The sequence below is a fragment of the Tachyglossus aculeatus genome, chromosome 11, assembly GCF_015852505.1.
Source record: "Tachyglossus aculeatus isolate mTacAcu1 chromosome 11, mTacAcu1.pri, whole genome shotgun sequence".
NCBI lineage: Eukaryota > Metazoa > Chordata > Mammalia > Monotremata > Tachyglossidae > Tachyglossus > Tachyglossus aculeatus.
In genome coordinates, this window is record NC_052076.1 from 7,274,633 (window position 1) to 7,294,446 (window position 19,814).

General features: G+C 46.5%; 1 protein-coding gene across 3 annotated transcripts in view; it reads left to right on the top strand.

Annotated features, from left to right (window-relative positions):
• LOC119934322 (AKT interacting protein) overlaps positions 1 to 19,814 on the top strand; it is a 43,186-nt gene that overhangs the window by 4,285 nt on the left and 19,087 nt on the right. Inside the window, exons 2-4 of one of the 3 annotated variants that reach the window (XM_038753775.1) lie at positions 209 to 289; positions 1,580 to 1,765; positions 6,478 to 6,611. The gene's annotated coding sequence lies outside the window, so the exon portion shown is untranslated. Of the gene's footprint in view, positions 1 to 208; positions 290 to 1,579; positions 1,766 to 1,928; positions 2,156 to 6,477; positions 6,612 to 19,814 lie in introns of those variants that run through there. The other 2 variants (XM_038753777.1, XM_038753774.1) reach the window with 2 other exon arrangements.

Here is a 19,814-nt window from a genome sequence, read left to right on the forward strand (position 1 = left end):
GATTGATTCTAGACTCAGACAACTGCTCTCCAGAGGCAAACCCCCAGAGTCACGGGCACGCGATCGTAAACTGCTTGGCCAAATCGGCCGCGAGTGCTGCGCTGACCGATAAATCTGCCGAATAGCTGAAGTGATGCATCAGATTGCACGAGAGGGCCCCTACATCCGACCAAGAAATCATAACTGGCCGCCTTATTCTGTTACCTAGGCAGCACCCCGACAAACAAGGCGACGACGGACATGGAAGTAGGAAATAAAATCTAGAGCTCTGAAAGTCCTTTGGCAGACGGTAAGACAGTGTTTGGTGACAGCGTTATTATTTTTTGTGTGGTATCTGTTAAGCGCTTACTAGGTGCCAGGTACTGTAGTAAACACTGGAGCAGGTACAAGCTATTCCGGTTGCAGTCCATGTCCCTAACGGGGCTCCACAATCTTCATCCCCATTTTACAGAGGAGGTAACTGAGGCACAGAGAAGTGAAGGTCGTTATGAGAAGCAGCGTAGCAGTCTAAAAGGGGGAGACAGAGAACAAAACCAAACATACTAACAAAATAAAATAAATAGAATAGATATGTACAAGTGAAGCAGCGTGGCTCAGTGGAAAAGAGCCCGGGCTTTGGAGTCAGAGGTCAGGGGTTCGAATCCCGGCTCCGCCACATGTCAGCTGTGTGGCCTTGGGCAAGTCACTTCCCTTCTCTGAGCCTCAGTTCCCTCATCTGTAAAATGGGGATTAAGACTGTGAGCCCCATGTGGGACAACTTGATCACCTAGTATCCACCCCCAGCGCTTAGAACAGTGTTCTGCACATAGTAAGCGCTTAACAAATGCCATCATCATCAAGTGCCCCCATCACTATTATGGCTCATGCATAGGATTTTGGTCCAAAAATAAAATCATTTACAGCCCCTGCGAGTCTCTCTCTGCCCTCCCCACAACCAGCTTCTCTCCGTCAATATTTCCCTTGATCTTTCATGTTAACAAACTTTCGATATTCAATATTGGAAAGCAGCGTGCCTGGGAGTCAGAGGATCTGGGCTCTAATTCCAAATCTGCCGCTTCTCCGCTGTGTGACCTTGGGCAAGTCATTTCACTTCTCTGTGCGCTTCAGTTGCCTCATCTGTAAAATGGGGATCAGGGCTCTGAGCTCCATGTGGGACAGGGACTGTGTCCAACCTGACTCGCTTTTTTCTATCCTAGCACGTAGTAGTAACTGAGGCCCAGAGAAGTGAAGACTGTGAGCCCACTGTTGGGTAGGGACTGTCTCTATATATTGCCAACTTGTACTTCCCAAGCGCTTAGTACAGTGCTCTGCACACAGTAAGCGCTCAATAAATACGATTGATTGATTGATAGTAAACAGCAAATAGTATATAGTAAGATATAGCAAATAGTGAACACTATAAACTAGTTGTGGGTGGGGAATGTGTCTGTTTATTGTTGTGTTGTATGCTCCCAAGCGCTTAGTACAGTGCTTTGCATGCAGTAAGCATTCAGTAAGTATGATTAAATGAATGAATGAACAAATACGGTAGAATATATGGTATGGTATTTGAATATATGTATATATATATATATTCCAGATGTTTTCCAGGATTCCTCTTGGCTCCTCCTGCCACCAGATTAGAACTGGGATTTCCAGAGCAAACTTCGAGGATTTGGAAGACTCAGGCGAAATTTGGGATCCACACCGTACTGTGGCAGTATTCCATTAGACAGGGACCATTCCTCCGAGTTCTCCACAATAACGTGCACAGAATTCATCTCGTGTAGGTATCCCGGATTGTATTCCATCATTTGCCTAGCGTTCTGTAATTTGCAGGCATCAGCAGCTGTGAAGTTCCAAAATGGGGATTCTGGAGTTCCCCCCTTGGGTTTCGCAGGTTCTTGATTTAACAATTTGATCGGAGCTTGTGGACATTAGAGGCAAATTCTGCTGCTGGTCTAGTGGAAAGAAAACTACTCTGGGAATCAGGAGACCTGGGTTCTAATCCTAGTGCTTCCTCCATGGAGTTGTTAAGATTTCCGATCAAAGAAGTGTTCTATGAGGCGGAGAAGGTCAGGAGGAATCCTGAAAAGCAGCTGGCTAACGTGGGCGGCAGGACCAGCAGGAGCTACCAAGGTGACTGCCAGTCAAGTCATCAATCAGTCGATCAAAGGTATTTATTGAGCACTCACTATGTGCAAATTACTATACTATACTTGGGAGAGTACAATTACTATACTATACTATACTTGGGAGCGTACAATACAACAGAGTTGGTAGACACGTTCCCTGCCAACAAATCACTTACCGTCTAGAGGGGGAGAAAGACATTAATAGAAATAAATATGGGAGAGTACAATACAACAGAGTTAGTAGACACGTTCCCAGCCTTCCCAGACTGAGCCCCTTCCTTCCTCTCCCCCTCGTCCCCCTCTCCATCCCCCCCATCTTACCTCCTTCCCTTCCCCACAGCACCTGTATATATGGATATATGTTTGTACATATTTATTACTCTATTTTATTTGTACATATCTATTCTATTTATTTTATTTTGTTAGTATGTTTGGTTTTGTTCTCTGTCTCCCCCTTTTAGACTGTGAGCCCACTGTTGGGTAGGGACTGTCTCTAGATGTTGCCAATTTGTACTTCCCAAGCGCTTAGTACAGTGCTCTGCACATAGTAAGCGCTCAATAAATACGATTGATGATGAAATCGCTTACCGTCTGGAGGGGGAGAAAGACATTAATAGAAATAAATATATTACAGCTAAGAACATAAGTCCCCCTCTCAGGGTCGCACCTGAGAGTTTCCAGAATTTTACCGGTCTTGACTGCGGGACGGAGAGTCGAGCATAGGCCTACCCGTTCCATTCCTAGCTTGGGAAGTGGTTAGCGAGTGGCAGGGATCTGCAACAAGTCAAATCTCACCTGTGCCGGGCAGCAGGGGCACGGGAGAGAGTCCGGGGCGGAGACTCAAATTTACCGTACGGAAAGAGGCAACGGTATTCCGTATTTTTATCAAGAAAACTATGGATGCACTACCGGAATGACCACATATGGAGGTAGGGAACGCGTCTGTGGCGTCGCTATGGGTCGGAGACGACTCGACGACATAAGACAGTACAGAAGTGCTGCGGGGCTGGGGCTGCACTGCGACCCGGGATTGACGCCAGTCACCTCGGACTGCAATCCACCGAGGTGAAAGATCCAGGACTTGGAAAAGGCTTTGAATTTTCTGAATGAAAAGCAGAGTCACAAGACCATTACTCCCCTTGTTCCTCCCCCCTCCCAGCCCCTCAGCACTTATGAACATATTTGTAATTTGCATTGATGTCTCCCTCCCTCCCTCCCAGTAATAATAATAATGATGATGACGGTATTTGTTAAGCTTTTATTATGCGCCATGCACTGTTCTAAGCACTGGGGTAAAGACAAGGTAATCAGGTCATCCCACGTGGGGCTCACAGCCTTACTCCCCATTTTACAGATGAGGTCACTGAGGCACAGAGAAGTTAAGCGACTTGCCCAAAGTCATACAGCTGATAAGTGGCAGGGCCGGGATTAGAACCCATAACCTCTGACTCCCAAGCCCATGCTCTTGCCACGAAGCCACGCTGCTTCACTGTCAATCAATCAATCAATCAATCGTATTTATTGAGCGCTTACTGTGTGCAGAGCACTGTACTAAGTGCTTGGGAAGTACAAGCTGGCAACATATAGAGACAGTCCCTACCCAACAGTGGGTTCACAGTCTGGAAGGGGGAGACAGAGAACAAAACCAAACATACTAACAAAATAAAATAAATAGAATAGATAGGTACAAGTAAAATAAATAAACAAATAGTAATAAATAAATAGTAATAACTAGACTGTAAGCTCGTTGTGGGTAGGGAATGTCACTGCTTATTGTTGTATTGTACTTTCCCAAGCGCTCAGTACAGCGCTCTGCACACAGTAAGCACTCCATAAATTCAGTTGAACTCATTCATTTCATTCATTCAATCGTATTTATTGAGCGCTTACTGTGTGCAGAGCACTGTACTAAGCGCTTGGGAAGTACAAGTTGGCAACATATAGAGACGGTCCCTAACCAACGATGGGCTCACAGTCTAGAAGGGGGAATGAATGAATGAATGAAGACCGAATGGAGTTTTCACCTGTGTATTTTTTTTTCCCAGTGTCTAGTACCGTGCTCTGCACAAAATAACTGCTCAGTAGACAATCAATCAATCAGTCAATCGTATTTATTGAGCACTTACTGTGTGCAGAGCACTGTACTATGCGCTTGGGAAGTACAAGTTGGCAACATATAGAGACGGTCCCTACCCAACAGTGGGCTCACAGTCTAGAAGGGGGAGACAGAGAACAAAACCAAACATACTAACAAAATAAAATAAATAGAATAGATAGGTACAAGTAAAATAAATAAATAAATAAAGTAACAAATAGTAATAAATAAATAGTAATAACTAGACTGTAAGCTCGTTGCGGGTAGGGAATGTCACTGTTTATTGTTGTATTGTACTTTCCCAAGCGCTCAGTACAGTGCTCTGCACACAGTAAGCACTCCATAAATTCAGTTGAACTCATTCATTTCATTCATTCAATCGTATTTATTGAGCGCTTACTGTGTGCAGAGCACTGTACTAAGCGCTTGGGAAGGACAAGTTGGCAACATATAGAGACGGTCCCTACCCAACAGTGGGCTCACAGTCTAGAAGGGGGAATGAATGAATGAATGAAGACTGAATGGAGTTTTCACCTGTGTATTTTTTTTTCCCAGTGTCTTGCACCGTGCTCTGCACAAAATAAGTGCTCAGTAGACAATCAATCAATCAATCAATCAATCATATTTACTGAGCGCTTACTGTGTGCAGAGCACTGTACTAAGCGCTTGGGAAGTACAAGCTGGCAACATATAGGGACAGTCCCTACCCAACAGTGGGCTCACAGTCTAGAAGGGGGAGACAGAGAACATAACCAAACATACTAACAAAATAAAATAAATAGAATAGATAGGAACAAGTAAAATAAATAGAGTAATAAATACAGAGATGAGCACTGTACTAAGCCCTGGGAGAGAATATATAGGTGGGGATTGGGCATGCTCCCTGTTCCTCCCGGGGAGGGGCAGGTGTCAAGGCCAGAGACAGAGATAAGGCAACATACAATCAATCAATCAATCAATCATAGTTATTGAGCGCTTACTGTGTGCAGAGCACTGTACTAAGCGCTTGGGAAGTACAAGCTGGCAACATATAGGGACAGTCCCTACCCAACAGTGGGCTCACAGTCTAGAAGGGGGACACAGAGAACAAAACCAAACATACTAACAAAACAAAATAAATAGAATAGATAGGTACAAGTAAAATAAATAAATAAACAAAGTAACAAATAGTAATAAATAAATAGTAATAACTAGACTGTAAGCTCGTTGTGGGTAGGGAGTGTCACTGTTTATTGTATTGTACTTTCCCAAGCGCTCAGTACAGTGCTCTGCACACAGTAAGCACTCCATAAATTCAGTTGAACTCATTCATTTCATTCATTCAATCGTATTTATTGAGCGCTTACTGAACACCATTACTATTGGTCAGGGAATGTGTCTGTTATATTGCACTTTTCCAAGGGCTCAGTCCAGTGCTCTGCACCCAGTAAGCGCTCAATAAATACAACGGACGATTGACTGATTGATGCAGGAAGGTCGATACCAGGCAGGGTCTCCGAAGATGCAGCGGTTATTACACTCACCAGGCTGAGCTGTGCTTTCCCGTGCTACGGTCCAACCCTTGACGGCTGACCCGTGAGCCCCAGGCCCCCCAAGTCGGCCAGGTTAATCGGATTTGGAGATTTCAAGAGAAAAATTTTAAGATTAAAATTAAATAATTAAATTAAAATTAAAAATAAAATTAAAATGTTAAAATTAAAATTTAAAATTAAAATTAAATTTAAAATTTTAAGATTTTAAGAGAAGCAGCGTGGCTCAGTGGAAAGAGCCCGGGCTTTGGAGTCAGAGGTCATGGGTTCGAATCCGGGCTCCACCACAAGTCTGCTGTGTGGCCTTGGGCGAGTCACTTCACTTCTCCGAGCCTCAGTTACCTCATCTGTAAAACCGGGGATTAAGACTGTGAGCCCCATGTGGGACTGTGAGCCCACTGTTGGGTAGGGACTGTCTCTATATGTTGCCAATTTGTACTTCCCAAGCGCTTAGTACAGTGCTCTGCACATAGTAAGCGCTCAATAAATACGATTGACGATGATGATGATGATGATGACAAGTTGATCACGTTGTATCCCCCCAGCGCTTAGAACAGTGCTTTGCACATAGTAAGCGCTTAATAAATGCTATTTTTATTATTATTATTATTATTATTTTTGTATTATTTGGATGCAGTGATCTGTCCTGGTCCGGGCAGCCCCACAAGCTTCCCACAAGTGGGAGCATCCGGGCTGAGGGTCTGGGCCTGTTTTCTTGCATTTGATTGTTTTTAAACAGAAAACTCCCAACCTCCTGGGGATCGCAATGGGCAGAAACCTAAATGCTGAGGGCCAGAATATTGAGCGCCTAGTGAAAAGAAGCCCCAATAATTGTTTGACAGCTCAGAAAGGTGTTTCAGGATGCTGCTCAAGGTAAGACCCCTTCCAACTCCCCCAGCAAAAGCAATCAGAAGGTTTAGGAGGACTGCTTGTTGTTTTTTTGTTTGATGGTTGGTTTTTAGTGGTATTTGTTAAGCGCTTACTCGTGCCAGCTACACGATAAGATAAAATAATCAGGTCGGACACAAATTCGTGTCCCCCGTGGGGCTCACAGTCTTAATCCAAAAACCACGGGCTTGGGAGTCAGAGGTCGTGGGTTCTAATCCCGGCTCCGGCACTTGTCAGCTGTGTGACTTAACTTCTCCGTGCCTCAGTTACCTCACCTGTAAAATGGGGATTAAGAATGTGACCCTTACGCGGGACAACCTGAAGACCTTGTATCTCCCCCAGCACTTAGAACGGTGCTTGGCACATAGTAAGCGCTTGACAAATGCCATTATTATTATGCATCCATTCATTCAGTCAGTCATATTTTCTGAGCGCTTACGGTGCGGAGGGCACCGTACTAAGCACTTGGGAGAGTACAAGATAGCAATAAACAGACACATTCCCCGCCCACAACGATCTTACAGTCTACTTAAAGCGTTTACAGTCTACTTACTTACTACCTCACCTGTAAAATGGGGATTAAGAATGTGACCCTTAGGCGGGACAACCTGAAGACCTTGTATCTCCCCCAGCACTTAGAACGGTGCTTGGCACATAGGAAGCGCTTAACAAATGCCATCATTGTTATTATTACTTCATTTTACAGGTGAAATAACTGAGGCACAGAGAAGTAAAGTGACTTGCCCAGGGTCACACAGCAGACGAGTGGCAGAGCCGGAATTAGAACCTAGGTCCTTCTAATTCCCAGGCCTACGCTCTACCCACTCAGGAACGCTGCTGCTCTTTGTCCTTCTGCTCAACCCTATTCCCAAAGAGGCAGGAAAAAAATCTTAGCTTGGTCACCTTCCAACTTTTTTTGGCCATGCCATCTCTACACTCTTGGGCACTTACCTATTTATTTAGCAAAACCAGTAGTTGTTTTTATTTACACGTTAGCGTTCCTGTAGACTGTAAGCTTGTTTTGGGCAGGCAATGTGTCCGTTATATTGTACTCTCCCAAGTGCTTAGTACAGTGCTCTGTGCACAGTAAGCGCTCAAAAAATAGCACTGATTGATACAATTCAAATCTGCTCTTGTTCTCTTTTAATTATCGTTTCTTCAATTTAAGTACATCAGTCAGGGGCAGGGATCGCTGATACATTTCCCAAGTGCCCTAGCACAATATCTGCCCACAGCTCAATAAATGCTCCGTGGTGATCGATCAATCAATCAATCAATCGTATTTATTGAGCGCTTACTGTGTGCAGAGCACTGTACTGAGCGCTTGGGAAGTACAAGTTAGCAACGCATAGAGACAGTCCCTACCCAACAGTGGGCTCACAGAGAACAAAACCAAACATACTAACAAATAACTCAATCGATGGTATTAATTGAGCGCTTACCGTGCGCAGAGCACGGTGCAATAGAGTGAGTAGACACGGTCGCTGGCCACAGGGAGCTTACAGTCTGGGTGGGGAATTTTAAATTTATTTAAAAGAAATTTCAGATGTGGGGCAATGGCAGGGTCAGGAGATAGATATAAATGCTGTGGGGCGGCTATCTTGTTCTTAAGGGGTAGAGATCCAAGTGTATCAGGCGACGTGGAGGGGATTCGGTCAGTCAGTTAATTGTATTTATTGAATGCCTACTGTGTGCAGAACCCTGTACTAAGCGCTTCAGGAAGGGGAAATGGCACAATTAGGGATGATGATGATGATAGTCTCCCATTGAAAATGGCGAGTGAGCCTTGGCGTGGAGACGGCATTAATTCGTTCAGTCATATTGATTGAGCGCTTACTGTGTGTACTAAGCGCTTGGGAGAGTACAATACAACAATAAACAGACACATTCCCTGGAATGTGGAGGTCTTTTCCGGGAGGAATCCACGGACCCTTTTATGGTTGAAGCAACCAAAATAGAGTAGCAATTCTGTGCTGTAACGGCCATGATTTGGCAGCTTCATTGCCTTGGAAAGTCGTAAATCGCTGAGGACAAGAGATTCCCATCATTGTTCCCATCCCTCTGTGATCTTGGGAACAGGTAAGCCTCCCTCATCTCCCCTCCCCTGAGCAAATGGTTTTCCCCAGGCCCCTTCCAAAGGAACACTGTTAATAATAATGGTAACACTAATAACGGTACGTTTTAAGTGCTTACTATAATAATATACTATAATATATACTATATTATATATACTATAATATATATATAATATACTATAATAATAATGATGGCATTTGTTAAGCGCTTACTATGTGCAGAGCACTGTTCTAAGCGCTGGGGGGGGGGTGCAAGGTGATCAAGTTGTCCCACGTGGGGCTCACAATCTTAATCCCCATTTTACAGATGAGGTAACTGAGGCTCAGAGAAGTTAAGTGACTTGCCCAAGGTCACACAGCAGACGTGTGGCAGAGCCGGGATTCGAACCCATGACCTCTGACTCCAAAGCCCAGGCTCCTTCCACTGAGCCACGCTGCTTTTCTGCGCCAAGCACTGTTCAAAGCGCTAGGGTAAACGCAAGTGAGTCAGGTTGGACCCAGTCCCCGTCCCACACAGGACTCACACTCTTACAGATGAAGTGACTGAGGCCCAGAGAAGTAAAGTGACCTACTCAAGGTCACACAGCAGACTCGTGGCGGAGCTGGGATTGGAACCCAGGACCTTCCGACGCCCGGCCTGTGCTCTACCCATTAAGCCACGCTGCCTCTCGGTTGCATTAGTGGCGACCAAATCAGAGCAGGCGTAGTTTCAATGTCTGCTACAGAAGCAGCGTGCCTCAGTGGAAAGGCACCCGGGCTTTGGAGTCAGAGGTCATGGGTTCGAATCCCGGCTCCGCCAATTGCCAGCTGTGTGACTTAACTTCTCTGGGCCTCAGTTCCCTCATCTGTAAAATGGGGATCAAGGCTGCGAGCCCCCCGTGGGACAACCTGATCACCTTGTAACCTTCCCAGCGCTTAGAACAGTGCTTTGCGCATAGTAAGCGCTTAATAAATGCCGTTATAAAAAAAAAAAATGCCTGACAGCATTTGAGGGGGGCTGAACGTGATGGCAGACTGGTCGCTGAGTGCTTGTGTCCGCCCGGGCTCGGGCCGAGGGGACCACTGCGGCGGGATGAAGCGATCCGGGGGGATCGAGGAGCGGGAGGAAAAGGTAAGGAGAACCACAATAATCATAACGCTATTTATTCATGGTAATAATAATAATAATCATCATCATGATGGTATCTATTAAGCGCTTACTAGACTCTTCTAGACTGCGAGCCCACTGTTGGGTAGGGACTGTCTCTATATGTTGCCAACTTGGACTTCCCAAGCGCTTAGTACAGTGCTCTGCACACAGTAAGCGCTCAATAAATACGATTGATTGATTGATTGATTGATTGATTGATTGATTGTGGCCCCACAATGTGGTTAGGAGCATGCAGAACCTTGGCGGAGATCCCCCGGTGAGCGGCGGAGCAGCCACAGACCACCATCTAGTGGTAATGGAGGTACACTCTCATTCATTCATTCCGTCGCATTTATTGAGCGCTTCCTGTGTGCGGAGCACTGTACTAAGCGCTTGGGAAGTCCAAGTCGGCAACACAGAGAGACGGTCCCTACCCAACAGCGGGCTCACAGTCTAGCAGGGGGAGACAGTCGACAAAACATGTGGACAGGTGTCAAGTCGTCAGAATAATCAATCAATCAATCAATCGTATTTATTGAGCGCTTCCTGGGTGCGGAGCACTGGACTAAGCGCTTGGGAAGTCCAAGTCGGCAACATAGAGAGACGGTCCCTACCCAACAACGGGCTCACAGTCTAGCAGGGGGAGACAGTCAACAAAACAAAACATGTGGACAGGTGTCAAGTCGTCAGAATAATCAATCAATCCATCAACTGTATTTATTGAGCGCTTACTGTGTGCAGAGCACTGTACTAAGCGCTTGGGAAGTACAAGTCGGCAACATAGAGAGACGGTCCCTACCCAACAATGGGCTCACAGTCTAGCAGGGGGAGACAGTCGACAAAACATGTGGACAGGTGTCAAGTCGTCAGGATAATCAATCAATCAATCAATCGTATTTATTGAGCGCTTACTGGGTGCGGAGCACTGTACTAAGCGCTTGGGAAGTCCAAGTCGGCAACATAGAGAGACGGTCCCTACCCAACAACGGGCTCACTGTCTAGCAGGGGGAGACAGTCGACAAAACATGTGGACAGGTGTCAAGTCGTCAGAATAATCAGTCAATCAATCAATCGTATTTATTGAGCGCTTACTGGGTGCAGAGCACTGTACTAAGCGCTTGGGAAGTCCAAGTCGGCAACATAGAGAGACGGTCCCTACCCAACAACGGGCTCACAGTCTAGCAGGGGGAGACAGTCAACAAAACAAAACATGTGGACAGGTGTCAAGTCGTCAGAATAATCAATCAACCCATCAACTGTATTTATTGAGCGCTTACTGTGTGCAGAGCACTGTACTAAGCGCTTGGGAAGTACAAGTCGGCAACACAGACGGTCCCTACCCAACAGTGGGCTCACAGTCTAGCAGGGGGAGACAGTCGACAAAACAAAACATGTGGACAGGTGTCAAGTCATCAGAATAATCAATCAATTGTATTGAGCGCTTACTGTGTGCAGAGCACTGTACTAAGCGCTTGGGAAGTACAAGCTGGCAACATAGAGAGACGGTCCCTACCCAACAACGGGCTCACATTCTAGCAGGGGGAGACTGACAACAAAACAAAATATGTGGACCAGTGTCAAGTCGTCAGAATAATCAATCAATCAATCAATCGTATTTATTGAGCGCTTACTGGGTGCGGAGCACTGTACTAAGCGCTTGGGAAGTCCAAGTCGGCAACATAGAGAGACGGTCCCTACCCAACAGCGGGCTCACAGTCTAGCAGGGGGAGACAGTCGACAAAACATGTGGACAGGTGTCAAGTCGTCAGGATAATCAATCAATCAATCAATCGTATTTATTGAGCGCTTCCTGTGTGCAGAGCACTGGACTAAGCGCTTGGGAAGTCCAAGTCGGCAACACAGAGAGACGGTCCCTACCCAACAGCGGGCTCACAGTCTAGCAGGGGGAGACAGTCAACAAAACATGAGGACAGGTGTCAAGTCGTCAGAATAATCAATCAATCAATCAATCGCATTTATTGAGCGCTTACTGGGTGCGGAGCACTGTACTAAGCGCTTGGGAAGTCCAAGTCGGCAACATAGAGAGACGGTCCCTACCCAACAACGGGCTCACAGTCTAGCAGGGGGAGACAGTCAACAAAACAAAACATGTGGACAGGTGTCAAGTCGTCAGAATAATCAATCAATCCATCAACTGTATTTATTGAGCGCTTCCTGTGTGCAGAGCACTGTACTAAGCGCTTGGGAAGTACAAGTCGGCAACACAGACGGTCCCTACCCAACAACGGGCTCACAGTCTAGCAGGGGGAGACAGTCGACAAAACAAAACATGTGGACAGGTGTCAAGTCATCAGAATAATCAATCAATTGTATTGAGCGCTTACTGTGTGCAGAGCACTGTACTAAGCGCTTGGGAAGTACAAGCTGGCAACATAGAGAGACGGTCCCTACCCAACAACGGGCTCACATTCTAGCAGGGGGAGACTGACAACAAAACAAAATATGTGGACCAGTGTCAAGTCGTCAGAATAATCAATCAATCAATCAATCGTATTTATTGAGCGCTTACTGGGTGCGGAGCACTGTACTAAGCGCTTGGGAAGTCCAAGTCGGCAACACAGAGAGACGGTCCCTACCCAACAGCGGGCTCACAGTCTAGCAGGGGGAGACAGTCGACAAAACATGTGGACAGGTGTCAAGTCGTCAGAATAATCAATCAATCAATCGTATTTATTGAGCGCTTACTGGGTGCAGAGCACTGTACTAAGCGCCTGGGAAGTCCAAGTCGGCAACATAGAGAGACGGTCCCTACCCAACAACGGGCTCACAGTCTAGCAGGGGGAGACAGTCAACAAGACAAAATATGTGGACCGGTGTCAAGTCGTCAGAATAATCAATCAATCAATCAATCGTATTTATTGAGCGCTTCCTGTGTGCAGAGCACTGGACTAAGCGCTTGGGAAGTCCAAGTCGGCAACATAGAGGGACGGTCCCTACCCAACAACGGGCTCACAGTCTAGCAGGGGGAGACAGTCAACAAAACAAAACATGTGGACCGGTGTCAAGTCGTCAGAATAATCAATCAATCAATCGTATTTATTGAGCGCTTACTGTGTGCAGAGCACTGTACTAAGCGCTTGGGAAGTACAAGCCGGCAACATAGAGAGACGGTCCCTACCCAACAACGGGCTCACAGTCTAGCAGGGGGAGACAGTCAACAAAACAAAACATGTGGACAGGTGTCAAGTTGTCAGAATAATCAATCAATCAATCGTATTTATTGAGTGCTTACTGGGTGCAGAGCACTGTATTAAGCGCTTGGGAGGTACAAGTTGGCAACATACAGAGACGGTTCCTACCCCACAACGGGCTCACAGTCTAGCAGGGGGAGACAGTCAACAAAACAAAACATGAGGACAGGTGTCAAGTCGTCAGAATAATCAATCAATCAATCAATCGTATTTACTGAGCGCTTACTGTGTGCAGAGCACTGTACTAAGCGCTTGGGAAGTACAAGTTGGCAACATATACAGACGGTCCCTACCCAACAGCGGGCTCACAGTCTAGCAGGGGGAGACAGTTGACAAAACATGTGGACAGGTGTCAAGTCGTCAGAATAATCAATCAATCAATCAATCAATCGTATTTATTGAGCGCTTACTGGGTGCAGAGCACTGTACTAAGCGCTTGGGAAGTACAGGTTGGCAACATATAGAGACAGTCCCTACCCAACAGTGGGCTCACAGTCTAAAAGGGGGGAATAAATAGAAGTAAAGAAGTAAATAGAAGTAAAGCTAGATGCCCTCCCTCTGCCCATCCGCCAAGCTAGCTCTCTTCCTCCCTTCAAGGCCCTACTGAGAGCTCACCTCCTCCAGGAGGCCTTCCCAGACTGAGCCCCTTCCTTCCTCTCCCCCTCGTCCCCCCCTCCATCCCCCCATCTTACCTCCTTCCCTTCCCCACAGCACCTGTATATATGTATATATGCTTGTACATATTTATTACTCTATTATTTTATTTTACTTATACATATCTATTCTATTTATTTTGTTTTGTTGGTATGTTTGGTTTCGTTCTCTGTCTCCCCCTTTCAGACTGTGAGCCCCCTGTTGGGTGGGGACTGTCTCTCTATGTTGCCAACTTGTACTTCCCAAGCGCTTAGTACAGTGCTCTGCACCCAGTAAGCGCTCAATAAATACGCTTGATGACGCGCATCATTAACAAGATGAATAGAATTGGAGGGAGGGGGTTTCAGGCCAAAGGCAGGAAGTGGGCCAGGGGGGTGAGATGGACGAGAACGGGGCCCAGGGAGGTTAGCGTGAGCGTTATGTGTCAAACACTGCTCTGAACGCTGCGGTTGGGACGAGGTCATTAAGTCGAGGCGCGGTCCCTGTCCCGCTTGGGGGATCACGGTCTTGCCACCCTTCATCGCCCGCCCCGCTCATCGGCTCCGTGACGATGGAAACCAGCCCGAAGAAACTGAGGCAGCGCCTGGAGGAAGGAGAGGTAGCCAAGGTAGCAGAGAGGTAGCAGAGCTGCCTATTTCCTGGGCCTTGAAAAGAAGGGGGTTCTCGGGGAAGCAGCGTGGCCTGGGAGCCAGAAATAATAATAATAATGGCGTTTGTTAAGCACTTACTATGTGCAAAGCACTGCTCTAAGCGCTGGGGGGATACAAGGTGATCAGGTTGTCCCACGTGGGGCTCCCAGTCTTAACCCCCGTTTTACAGATGAGGGAACTGAGGCTCAGAGAAGTGAAGGGACTCGCCCAAAGTCACCCAGCGAACATGCGGTGGAGCCGGGATTCGAACCCATGCCCTCTGGCTCCGAAGCCCGTGCTCCTTCCACTGAGCCGCGCTGCTTCTCTGGAAGAAGCAGCTGGGTTCTCATCCCAGCTCTGCCACTTGTCTGCTGGGTGACCTTGGGTGAGTCCCTTCACCTCTCTGTGCCTCATTTCGCTCATCTGTAAAATGGGGATTAAGACGGTGAGCCCCATGCGGGATGGGGACCGTGTCCAGCCTGATTATCTTGTGTCTACTCTAGCGCTTAGAACAGTTCTCGGCACATTGTAAGCACTTAACGGATTCCATTATTACTCTATTTATTTATTTTACTTGTACATATCTATTCTATTTATTTTATTTTGTTAATATGTTTGGTTTTGTTCTCTGCCTCCCCCTTCTAGACCGTGAGCCCACTGTTGGGTAGGGACTGTCTCTACATGTTGCCAACTTGTACTTCCCAAGTGCTTAGTACAGGGCTCTGCACACAGTAAGTGCTCAGTAAATCATCATCATCATCAATCGTATTTATTGAGCGCTTACTATGTGCAGAGCACTGTACTAAGCACTTGGGAAGTACAAGTTGGCAACATATAGAGACAGTAAATCAATCAATCAATCAATAAATACGATTGATTGATTGATTGAATTAAAAAATAAAGCACAGGATATACCAACACCCCCAGTCCGCTTAACGATAATAATAATTGTATTTATTAAGCGCTTGCTATGTTTCAAGCATTGTTCCCAGAGCTAGGGAAGATACAGGATAATCAGGCCCGACGCGGCCCTTGTCCCATCCAGGGCCCGCAGTTTAAATAAAAAGGAGAACGGCGATTGAATTCCCATTGTACATATGAGGTAACTGAGGCACAGAGAAGTTAAATGACTTACCCAAGGTCACACAGCAGGTACATGGCCAAACTGGGATCAGAGCTCTGGAGCTCCGAGTCCCAGGCCTGGGCTCTTTCCACGCCTTGAAAGACCCGTTTGAATTGCCCCATTAGTGAACGTGCACTTTCTGTTCAGAGATCACTGAAAAATGTTCCAACTTGCTAGTTTACAAATAATTACATCTGTCATTAGCAGTATACAAGACCTTTACATCTGGCCGGCACAGATAGTGATCTAATGGCATCTTTTCTTTTAAATATGAAATCCAAACAAAAATAAAAGGAAAGAATCCTTTCTGTTCGCAGAAAATTTAGAGCGAATTTATTTTCTTCCCTCCCGAATAATAATCATAATGATGATGGCATTTCTTAAGCGCTTACTGTGTGCAAAGCACTGTTCTGAGCCCTGGGGAGGTTACAAGGTGACCAGGTTGTCCCCCGCGGGGCTCACAGTCTTAATCCCCATTTTATAGATGACGGAACTGAGGCCCAGAGAAGTGAAGTGACTTGCCCAAAGTCACCCAGCTGACAATTGGCGGAGCCGGGGTTTGAACCCGCGACCTCTGGCCCCACAGCCCGGGCTCTTTCCATGGAGCCACGCTGCTTCTCTGGCCACTTGGCTGCTGTGTGACCTTGAACCAGTCACTTATCTTCTCTGTGCCTCCCCGTCTCAATTGCCATTTTTACAGATGAGGTAACTGAGGCCGAGATAATTGAAGTGACTGGCTCAAGGTCACCCAGCAGACAAGTAGCAGAGGCAGGATTAGGACCCAGGTCCTTCCGACTCCCAGGCTGGGGCTTTTTCCACTAGGCCAAGCTGCTTTTCCTGATGATGGAATCATCTTCTTCTTCTCCTTCAGCGAACTCGGTCTTCAGGGTAATCCCTTCTGGCTTCCAGGCTGCTGGCAGTAACTGTCCTAATCCAATCATCCTTTCTTTTGTATTTCATTTATCCCGAGAAGCAGCTCCACCCCATCCTTCTAATGTCATTTTCCCCCTGTTACAAATTGTACACCCCAAACCTCATATCTATCAGCCCCTGCCATTTTAAGGATGAGGACTCTGAGGCCCAGAGCAGTTAAGCGACTTGTCCGACCCCGCATTAGTAGGCCAGTGGCATAATTAGGACTGGAAACCTGATTTTCTGACTCCCAGCTGCATGGCTCTTTAATAATTAGTAATAATATTCGGTAAGTGCTGACCGTGTGCCAAGCGCTGGCGTAAATACTAGTTAAATCAGGTCACATGAGGCTCACAGTTCTAGAGGAGAGGGACAACGGGTATTGAATCCACATTTTAAGGATGAAGAAACTCAGATGCAGCGAAGCTAAATAACTAAATTAGGGAGAGGGGAAAGCGTAGAGTATGGAAGTGTTTACATAAGAATTATGTGTGCCAAGCGCTGGCGTAAATACTAGTTAAATCAGGTCCCATGAGGCTCATAGTTCTAGAGGAGAGGGACAACGGGCATTGAATCCACATTTTAAGGATGAAGAAACTCAGATGCAGCGAAGCTAAATAACTAAATTAGGGAGAGGGGAAAGCGTAGAGTATGGAAGTGTTTACATAAGAATTATGGGTCTGGGGTGAGTATTGAAGTGCTTTCAGGGCACGCAACCGGCTTTATAGTTGACCCAGAGGGGAGGGCGGATAGGGAAGATAAAGGGCTTGCTCAGTCTGGGAAGGCCTCTCGGAGGAGTTGTGATTTTAGGAGGGATTTGAAGGTAGAGAGAGCGGTGGACTGCGACAGATAAAGCGGGAGGGAAGATGAAGGTAAGGGGTACAGAGAGTAGGTTGGTGTATTGTAATGACCTTAACCCTAGCATTTAGTACAGTGAGCCCACTGTTGGGTGTGAGCCCACTGTTGGGTAGGGACTGTCTCTATGTGTTGCCAATTTGTACTTCCCAAGCGCTTAGTACAGTGCTCTGCACATAGTAAGCGCTCAATAAATACGATTGATTGATTGATTGATACAGTGCTCTGCACACAGTAAGCGCTCGATAAATATGATGGAATGAATGATAATAATACAATAAAATTATATTATTATAACAGTAAAATGGTAAAGTATTAATATTATTATTATCCACTCCCACCTCTTGGCTGCCTTTGACACTGGGGACAATTCAGTCCCATAAACCTTCACCCCCCTTAGGCCACCCTTAGTCTGTCTGTCCACCGAGATTTGTCTCTGTTGCCGAATCGTACTTTCCGAGCATTTAGGACAGTGCTGTGCACACAGTAAGCGCCCAATAAATACGACTGACCGAATGAAGGAGTGGCCACCTGTTTGGTCTAGGTGGGATTGGCCCTTATTTCAGTGTCTCGCTATCAGTGGTATTTTTGGAGGGCCTACTGTGGGCACAGCTTGTGAGAAAGAACATGGGAGAGGACGAAACGAGAGTTTGTAGAGACGACCCCTGCACTCCAAGAACTGACAGTTCAATCTCCTCCTGTTTCCATGGCTTAGGAACCAGGAACATCTCCCATTCCCTTCTGTGTTAGCCTGGCTTGTCCCCTTTACTCTTCCCCGCTCCCAGCCCCAGATAAATTTCATTTATCTGTACTGATGTCTTCTCTCCCCCCCGTCTAGACTTGTAAGCTTGTTGTGGGCAGGGAACGTGACCGTTTATCATCATCATCATCATCATCAATCGTATTTATTGAGCGCTTACTATGTGCAGAGCACTGTACTAAGCGCTTGGGAAGTACAAATTGGCAACATCTAGAGACAGTCCCTACCCAACAGTGGGCTCACTGTCTAAAAGGGGGAGACAGAGAACAAAACCAAACGTACTAACAAAATAAAATAAATAGAATAGATATGTACAAGTAAAATAAATAAATAAATAAATAAATACGGTAATAAATATGTATAAACATATATACATATATACAGGTGCTGTGGGGAAGGGAAGGAGGTAATATGGGGGGGATGGAGAGGGGGATGAGGGGGAGAGGAAGGAAGGGGCTCAGTCTGGGAAGGCCTCCTGGAGGAGGTGAGCTCTCAGCAGGGCCTTGAAGGGAGGAAGAGAGCTAGCTTGGCGGAGGGGCAGAGGGAGCAGGGCATTCCAGGCCCGGGGGATGACGTGGGCCGGGGGTCGATGGCGGGACAGACCATTATTGTTGTATGGTACTTTCCCAAGCACTTCGTTCAGTGCTGTGCACACAGTAAGCGCTCAATAAATACACTTGAATGAACTGTATTTATTGAGCGCTTACTGTGTGCACAGCACTGTACTAATTTGGTTTGTTGTCTGTCTCCCCCTTCTAGACCGTGAGCCCGCTGTTGGGTAGGGACCGTCTCTCTATGTTGTCAACTTGTACTTCCCAAGCGCTTAGTCCAGTGCTCTGCCCACAGTAAGCGCTCAATAAATACGACTGAATGAGTAAAAGTCGGCAAAATATAGAGACGGTCCCTACCCAACCCGTTTGGGCAATACCCGAGGCCTTTCTCTTCCAGGACCAGGCAGAACAGGGAAGGCAGATGCGGCTAGCGTCCCGTAGGCTCCAAGCCAAAATCTGGGCACTTGACTCATGAGAGAAGTTAGTCACCTCTGCTCACTGTTGGGTAGGGACTGTCTCTATATGTTGCCAACTTGTACTTCCCAAGCGCTTAGTACAGTGCTCTGCACACAGTAAGCGCTCAATAAATACGATTGATTGATTGATTGAACAGCCTCTCTAGCTCCAGGTGGTCAAACGGCACCTCGGAGGGCAAAGCAACGGTAGTTTGGACCTGCTTCTCCTCAACAGCAGGACCCTGCCTAGGTTGTCCGCCTGCCCTGTCGGCTCTCTCTAAACCATACGCACGTTATGGGCGGGGAACATGTCTGCTAATTCTGTTATATCATCATCATCATCATCAATCGTATTTATTGAGCGCTTACTATGTGCATAGCACTGTACTAAGCGCTTGGGAAGTACAAATTGGCAACATATAGAGACAGTCCCTACCCAACAGTGGGCTCACAGTCTAAAAGGGGGAGACAGAGAACAGACCAAACATACTAACAAAATAAAATAAATAGAATAGATATGTACAAATAAAATAAATAGAGTAATAAATATGTGCAAACATATATACATATATACAGGTGCTGTAGGGAAGGGAATGAGGTAAGATGGGGGGGATGGAGAGTGGGACGAGGGGGAGAGGAAGGAAGGGGCTCAGTCTGGGAAGGCCTCCTGGAGGAGGTGAGCAAGTGCTTAGCACAATAATAATGATTGATTATAATACCAATAGTCTCTGTTAAGCGCTATGTGTCAAGTACTATGTGTCAAGTTCTAAAGCGCTGGGGTAGATGCAAGCTAATCGGGTTGGACACAGTCCCTGTCCCACATGGAGCTCACA